At 40.2% G+C, this 8,542-nt stretch overlaps 1 long non-coding RNA gene across 1 annotated transcript; it reads left to right on the top strand.

The window, feature by feature from the left end:
* Positions 1 to 541: 541 nt before the first annotated feature.
* On the top strand, positions 542 to 7,876 carry LOC128317448 (uncharacterized). Its single transcript, XR_008300952.1, has 3 exons — positions 542 to 4,138; positions 4,811 to 7,188; positions 7,272 to 7,876. It is a non-coding gene; the product is annotated as an uncharacterized LOC128317448 (long non-coding RNA).
* The last annotated feature ends 666 nt before the right edge of the window (positions 7,877 to 8,542 follow it).

The following is an 8,542-nucleotide window of genomic DNA, read 5'->3' as shown; positions in this document are numbered from 1 at the left end:
TCAAAAAGAGTTTCAGAAAATGCGTACAGAACACTAATCAGAACACTATTCCTGAAAATAATTTGTGGAGATGGAAGTTTGGTTTGTTTTCCAATCAGTGGGTTAAAATTTGTACAGCAGCCAGCCACTAGAGGGCCTCAGAGACATTTTGGCTTCACTTTAAACCCGTTATGACCTCTGCCCATAAAGTCTTTGAAAGAAACACATAACAGAGGTCAAGGTTCAAAGTTCAAAATAGGAGGAAGTTGTTTCTTCCAAAACATTAAAACTTAATTTCTAAAATTCTTCTATTCCACATTTACACATTGTTCTGAGGAAAGATGCTTAATGGCAGGTAACACATCTTTCAACATGGCTGACTGACATTTGTATTTGTATTTGCTTGTTAATTAGAGGGCCAAGAACCAAAGATGCATGGGCACCCTATTGTTTTTCTATTTTTTTTTAAATTATTATTATTCTGCTTCTTCTTCTTCTACTGGCTAGGGTGTCTATGGCAGCCCAAAGAACTGTCTGGTAAAAAGTTGTGAAATTTGGCACACTGATTGGGGAGGGTCTAAGGAACATTCTGATCAAATTTGGGCCAAGTGCTGCCAATGGTCAAATTAGGGCCTAATATGGAAATACATTTGTGGTCATAACTTCTGAACCAAAATTTAAAAGCCAGGCATCCTTGGGTCATCTTTGGTCGAGCAAAGCTCAATGCACCCTAGGACGTCAATTTCCCTCTATTAGGTTTTTTTTGACTATTCCTCCTATGAATTTTCTCCAATCATCACCACATTTGGCACACATCATCTTCAGATAAGCCTCACAAAACTTATCAAAGGAATTTTTAAAAGTCCAAAGGGTTTGCCCGTAATGGGCCAATGAATGTGACGGCGAAGCCGCCAAACAGGAAGTGAAGCTATGTCTTAGCAACGACTTTGTACACTGACACAAAACTTGGTAGACATCTTCAGAACCATGACCCGAGGGTATACACCAAAGTTCGTGATAGCGCCACCTATTGGTCAAAAGTTACAATAACATGCCTAAAATGCTTACATCTAACTGCCATTTTTGCTACTCCTCCTCCAAATTTTGTCCAATCTTCACCAAATTTGGCTGACATCATCTTGAGACTTGTCTGTACAAAATTTATCAAAGGAATGTTGATATTAACGCTCTGGTAAATGCAGAAAACAGGATGTGAGGGTGTATCTCAGCAATACATTGACGTATCATCACGAAACTTGATAAGTATCTTCAGGACCATGCCCTGAATGTACCCAAGATGTTTTGTTTTTTCTGCAGCACCTTGTGGTCAAGAACTGTAACAACTTTCTTTTTTTTCTTTATATCATTTGAAGAGTTTGTGATAAATTCACAGTTCATTTTTCCTATACTTCCCTGGAGGATACAGAAGTGAATGCACACCAACATCTGAAATTCAAGTGTACTTCCTGTCGACCATCTTGGATTTTGTTAAAAACTGTTTTTTCGCTACTCCTCCTACAAATTTTCTCCAATCATCACCAAATTTGACACACTTCATCTTCAGACGAAGCCTCACAAAACTTATCAAAAGAGTTTTGAATATTCCAAAGAATCTGATGGCGAAGCTGCCAAACAGGATTTGAGGCTGTGTCTCAGCAAAGACTTTGCACACTGACATAAAACATGGTAGGCATCTTCAGGACCATGACCTGAGGCTATACAACAAATTGCGTGCCAGCGCCACCTACTGGTCAAAAGTAACAACAGCATGTTAAAAAAATGCTTACATCTAACTGCCATTTCCTTCTACAGTCAGAGAATTCCACCACTGTCTTTGGTCAAAACATAAACATCATGAGTGAAACTACAAATCATTCTGGAATCCCTTTGCCTAAAGTTATGGCTCTGCTTTCCTGTGAATGTGTGGATCACAGACTCTGGGTGCTTGCAACTTTAAATATTATTATTATTATTATTATTATTATTATTATCTAAAAGTGTCTGGCCATCAGAGACCATAAGTTGTTGAGACACCAAACTTGGTGCGATGGTCAAAAATCCCACTGACTACTCAGGTGCGTTGACACATCTGTCGGACACTAGGTGGAGCTATAATAAGCACCTTTGGTTCATAACTGTGGAACCGTAAGAGCTAGAATCAAAATTCTTTTTTCCACTGAATCCTTGAGTCATGCCCTACAAAATGTATATCAAAATATATATCATATCTATCGTGAAAATCTTTCCGCCATTTTGAATTTATTTTCTCCTAAGCGGTTAGTCCAATTTGCACAAAACTTGGCAAGCATGACAAAAACTTATTAAAAGACTTTTGATTCTTCAAAGCATTGCAAAGATATTAGAGAATTAATTGGTCAGGCAACTCCCATTTTTATGAATTGACCTATATCTGCCGAACGCAGTGTCCAAACTTAACTAAGCTTGATTGACGTAGTCAACAGCAAATTCTGAGGAACCACACAAATTCCAGTCATAGGGGGCGCTACAACTGAAAAATCACTGTAACTCCGCAACAGTACGATCAATGAAGTTGAACACTGGTAGGCATCTTCTTTGGTGGACTTCCTAACACATCCTCTAATATCACTCAGATACATAAAGAAAAAGGCCACCAGCAGCCAATCAAATTTCAGCAGCTAATAAGGTCAAATCTGAATGGCCTCCCGGTATGAAAATAGATATCTTTGTACAATATATGAAAACAAATATTTGTACCAAATTTTGTGAAAATAGGCAACAAGTTGGCGCAATAATAAGCAACTTTATGTTTTAGCTAATGACTCCGCAACTGTGTGCGATAGAATAAAAAAATTCTTGTTTCTTCAGAATCCTTGCTTTAAACCCTAACAAATGTAAATCTCATTGGTATGTTGATCTATAAAGTTTATCTGCCATTCTAATATTTAAAAAAACTACTTCTTTGAACTTATCCTAGGAACTAAACTTGGCATGCATGATCCCCAGGCCCTCAGGACAAAAAAACGATCAAAAGAATTTTGATTCGTCAAAGTGTTGCGAAGATATAAGTTAATTAATTGCTCAGGTGATGCCCATTTTTACAAATTGATCTATATCTGCTGAACGCAATGTCCAAACTTAAAAAAACTTGATATCGGCCGCAAGGTGGCGCTATAATAAGCAAATTTGCATTTTTGCTAATAATCCATGCATGCTAGCATATAATTCTTGCTTCCTACGAATCCTTGCATCAAGTGCTACAAAATATGTATCTCGTTTTTATTTTTATGTATAAAGTGTATCCTGAGTTTTATAAAATTAGTTTGCGAACAAATGTGTGAAATGCTCAACGATGAATAAATGTTATCTTAATTTTTATATGTCCAAATTTTGAAAACACATCTGTCAAGTTGGCAGACATGATTAAATAAAAAGACTCAGCACCTGAGCAAACTTTTGGTCTTTTATGATTTGCCACGCCTACTTTGAGAGGTGCAGGCTATTTGTTGGTACCTCGAATAGTGAAGGCTACAGCAGGGGGTAGAGCTTTCTCTTACAAAGCCCCACAGTTATGGAACAGCCTTGCAATTAGTGTTCGGGGCTCAGGCACAGTCTCTGTGTTTAAGTCTAGGCAGAAAACATATTTGTTTAGTCAAGCCTTTTGTGAATAACTTTTTCTTAGGTAAAGGAGCAGATCTGAAGGGTTCACAGGCATAGAGTGTCGTGGTGAACTGGGATGTTTGGACGCTGTCGCCCTCCCACTCTCACGGGTTCTCTCAGGTTTGTTGACGGTGGAGTGGCTGGCCGCTTTATGTCTCAGGATGGCCTCATGTCTGTGTTACCTTGTGACTCTCCCTTTTAGTTATGCTGCCATAGCTAGTCTTGCCGGAGTCCCTGCTCGTACATTGCACGCAAAGTACGTTATCCTTAACCATTATGGGACAAAAGCTTACCTAACAATCTCTCCCTCTCTCCCTCTCTCTCCCTCTCTCTGTCGAGCTACACATGCCACTCCTGAGATACCAGTGAGCCTGACTCCTTCTGCTCTCTGGACCTGCCTGATCCATCCCGATGCCCTACTTCTGGTTGGAGTTATCATCGGTTGGAGATCGCTCAATGCTGTGGTGGCTTTGGGGCTGCGGTTGCTGCAAGCTGTTTTGCACTCAGGACTCCATCAGTGGTCAGTGGATAGGTTCAACAAACCAGACGTCATGTGAAAATTGTAATGAATTTACTGGTTGCACAATTACACTATATGTCTATGTAGTACACAGTTATAGAAGGGGTTTATTTATAAAGACACTATCCGGTGTCACCCAGATGAGGATGGGTTTCCTTTTGAGTCTGGTTCCTCTCAAGCTTTCTTCCTCATACCATGTCAGGGAGTTTCTCCTCATCACCTCTGGCTTGCTCATTAGGGATAAATTCATACATTTATGATTTACATACTGAATGTATTTATTTCTGTAAAGCTGCTCTTGGACTTGCCTGACTCTTGGCCCCAGAGGTGTGTGAGAAATTGGAAACTAATCAGCCACCGGGGCGTTTTTCATGCACATAAATTGTTTTATATACCGCAGTGTTTCACACAAACACAAGAACCCACCCCCCACCCCCCACCCCCCCTTGACGCATTCACCCAGGTTTGTCGACGGTGGAGTGGCTGGCTGCCTTATGTCCCAGGGTGCCCTCGGCTTCTGGCTCTCTCTTTTAGTTATGCTGTCATAGCTAGTTTTGCCGGAGTCCCTGCTTGCACTCTGCACTCTGTCCTTAACCATTAGAGGACAAAAGCTTACCTAACAATCTCTCCCTCTCTCTCCATCTCTCTCTCTCACACACACACTCTGTCAAGCTACACATGCTACTCCTGAGATGCCAGTGATCGTGACCCCTTCTGCTCTCCGGACCTGTCTGACCCATCTTGATGCCCTACTTCTGGTTGGAGTTCTCATTGGTCGAGTTTGCTCGCTGCTGCTGGGGGTGGCCCCATATGGACGGCCTGAAGAACCGTTTGGATTGCTGGGGATGGTGCCACCTGGGGGCTGTGGACTTGGCTTGGGGATCTCATATGGGGAGTTGTACTGTGATGGCTTGGGACTGTGATTGCTGTGGTGGCTTTGGGGCTGCAGTTGCCACGAGCACCTTCGTACCTAACCCTAACCCTAACCCTAACCAATTGAATTGAAACCATTTGATGGAGCACCTCATTCAGAACAATGTCAGTCAAATTGTTCGTTAAATATTTGCAAGTACTTAAAAAACATACTTTTGTGAACTAGTCTTAGGTTTTTTGCGCAACCAAAGTAAACTCAGTGCAGGACAATTGTGTGGACAGCTTAGATTAATAATTATCAAAAAAAAGTTTAACTTTCGATTCATCGCCGTGACACCAGGCAAAAATTTTGAAGAGCCACTTTTACTGTTAGTGCATAAAAGGCACTGAACTACAGTACCCATCAGCCACTGGATGTCACATGACCACACCACATGTTCCACTGTTCATTCACACCTGTTTCTTGTTTCACCCAAATGAGCACCACTACTGAAGTTCAAGTTTTTCTATGTCTGTTTGTCAAGCTTCTGTTGCTGTTGATGTTGTGTCCGTTTTGCCTGCCATAGTCTTTCTCATAGTCTGTATGCTGTGTAGTTTTGTGTTTTCCTGCATTTTCCTGCTGTCATTATTTTTATGATTAATACAATTTAATTGATGATGTATGATTACTTTTAACCATTTAACAATATATTAAAATGGTTTTAACAATTTAATAATTTCCTTGCAGGAAAATCCAACTAGGATAACTAACAGGGAGACCTTAGATGTCTTGCCTGTTTTTATAATATTATTGACATATAGAGGAGTGAGTTGTTCAAAAACTGGGGTGGGGATGTTGGTTTAAAACACCTCATTCATATCCTTCCTAAATTAGAATAGTTTATGTAAATTGTCACATAAAATGTGAGTTGTCACGTGTGTTTTATGTGTTATAAATATATAGAATTTATAAACATTATACTCGGGTATGTTTAAGGTATTTTGACTTTAATGGAGCAACATTTTGACACAGAAGTACCTCTTGTACAATATCTGTGTTCTTTTAAACATATATGCACTATTAGCATCTCACCTTGAAGGACATAACTGGAGGCTCTTCTTCAAATTATAAACCTTTGTGACTTTGTTGCAGATTGAGGATACTCATTTTTGGAGATAAAGTCGACAGTTTCTTTATAGCTCTATCATTCTCTATCATTAGTATTTGTTTTCTTCACTCTTCAAAATTGACACACTTGTAAATGAACATACTGAAATACTGGAGCTGAAATGTGACACCTGCTAAAAAGTAGGCATACGCCAGTGAGCGATGCAACGTCCTGCGTATGCATATAACTATCTCAAGGTATTGTCAACCAGTGGCGTGATTTTGCGGCAGGACTACATGTAAGACACTGAGATTTAGTAAATGTTACATATTTAATTATATGAGTATTTATATAAATAATTATATAAATAAAAATAATATATATTTGTAATTATATAAGAAATGTATTTATTTGTTTGTTTGTTTGTTTACATATCACCAACTATAGACAGTATAGACATTACCAGAGTGAATGTGGTGAACAATAAAGACGGTTTGGGTGAAATAAAGGAGGGTAACAGATTTCGGTAACTATTTATTATGAACTGTCAGATTTGGTGACCCTTCTGTATCTCTGGGACTGTTTATGTAGTGGATAGATGTTGAGGTGCCTGTGTCTTTAAGCCACAGCAACGGTGTTGTGTCGCACCTGTATGACATCACTAGATGCGACTGATTTGTAACAATTGTTAGCCTCGGAGCTCCTTTAAAAGCACGGCGTAGGCGATGCTAAGGTAAGTGGCAGTTTTTGTTGGTTTGCCCGTCTACCCTGGGTTTTCTCCTGTGAGTCGGAGCCTGTAGAGGTCTGTGCCTTGATTGTAAAGGGTGCAGTTGTTGGAGTCCTGCTCCAGGAGTTTGTTGCTGCTTGTTTGCGCTTATAGTGCGTATATCTCATCTGTGAGTGTTGTAAGCCTGAGGCTGTGTTGCATCGGTTCCTGCGTTCCGGTATGTAGCTTTCTTGCTATATTAGTATATTGGCTTTAGTATGCCACTTGATTCACTGTTACCTGCCCCTATTAGGCTGTGTGGTCGGTTGACTGGGAGGTTTCCCCTTTTTTTTTAAAGGAGCTCCTCTGCATCGCTGCTTGTGGTATGTCGCTATGTTAATTCTTCTCTTTTTTTTTTAGCTAGTTATATATGAGCTTTTAGGTGCCTTTGGTGTCCTTTATTTAGCAGGTGACTTCTGCTGCTGATTTGCTGCTGTGACTTCAAACCATTGGGGCCGTCTGCTGACGGCGAGCTGCTGTTTTGTTTCTAGCGAATTTCTTTATTGTTTTGTTTCTGTGATACTGTGTATTCAGTTTTTTTTTTTTTTTGTAATTGTTACGCAGTGTGTATAATTAGATCATCAGCGCGCTAAAATCGTTAGAGTGGTGATGTTTGTACGAGTGTGTTTTTTTTGCGGGTAGTTGGTAGTGTGTTTGTGTGCGGTGCTAGCGTGTGTTTGTGTGCGCATGTGAGCATGTTGATTTAATTTTGTTGGTATATGTTTTTTTTTCTTTCTTTTTTTTTTTTTTTTTTCTTTGTTCCTGTATTTTTGTTCATTTCTTTTTGTGTGTTCTGTTTCAGGAGTTGGGGGACGCCGGCAGGGAGGCTTGGCACCTGGTGGCTGGGTACCTGTGTTTGTGTGTGTGTGTGTTTCACCTTTCTGGCAGTGTAGTGTCACCTGGGTGTGCTGTGCAGTGTATGTGTGCGCTTCACGTGTGGTCTTTTTGGACCCTCCTTCCAGATCGCCTCCCTGTGGTAAGCCCCATCCTAATTTATGTGTGTGTTCTGTCCTGTAGGCCTACAGAATAACTGAACCCTGGTTATAATTGCAGTGTTTGCTATTCTTTTTTTTTTATGAGTTGTAACAAAATCATTGAAAGGAATTCAATAAAGAAATTGTTTAGTGTGAATCCTGTCTCTGTTCACTTGTGTACGAACCAGTGTTCCTTATGTGGACTTAATGTGGGTGTTTTTGTATAGTTAGTGTTCCTAAGGGGGGCATAACTCCCCTGGGTGGCGTGGTCGGTAATCTAAATTCTTATTGGTACCTTGGTCTCGCTACATATTTGGCGTAGTCGGCAGGATCACATATAAGAACAGAGACGGGTATTCCACTTTGTTTTGTGTGTGTTTTTGTATTTCATTTGATTGATTCGCCTTTTTATTGCTTGTGTATATGAATGTACGCATGTGATGTGTGAGTGAAAGTGTCTTGCAGAAACAAAACAGCAGCCCGTGTCAGGAACGGCCCACAGTGTACAGCTTTCGTCTGGAGCCTATAGTTTGCTTCTCTTTGTGAGTTCCTTAACTATTGGTTTTGGTTGTTTGATAATTGGCTAGAATGGCAGAGGAAATACAGGAGCTTTGGGATTTGATAGCCCAGCTTAGATCGGAAAATGAACGTCTTAAAAGTGTTAGTCCGGCAGGCCCCTCTAATGAAGCTTCCTCCTGCTTTG

Source organism: Pangasianodon hypophthalmus, chromosome 25 (genome assembly GCF_027358585.1).
Source record: "Pangasianodon hypophthalmus isolate fPanHyp1 chromosome 25, fPanHyp1.pri, whole genome shotgun sequence".
NCBI lineage: Eukaryota > Metazoa > Chordata > Actinopteri > Siluriformes > Pangasiidae > Pangasianodon > Pangasianodon hypophthalmus.
The sequence above is the reverse complement of the archived record's forward strand: the minus strand, read 5'-3'. Positions and strand labels throughout refer to the sequence as shown.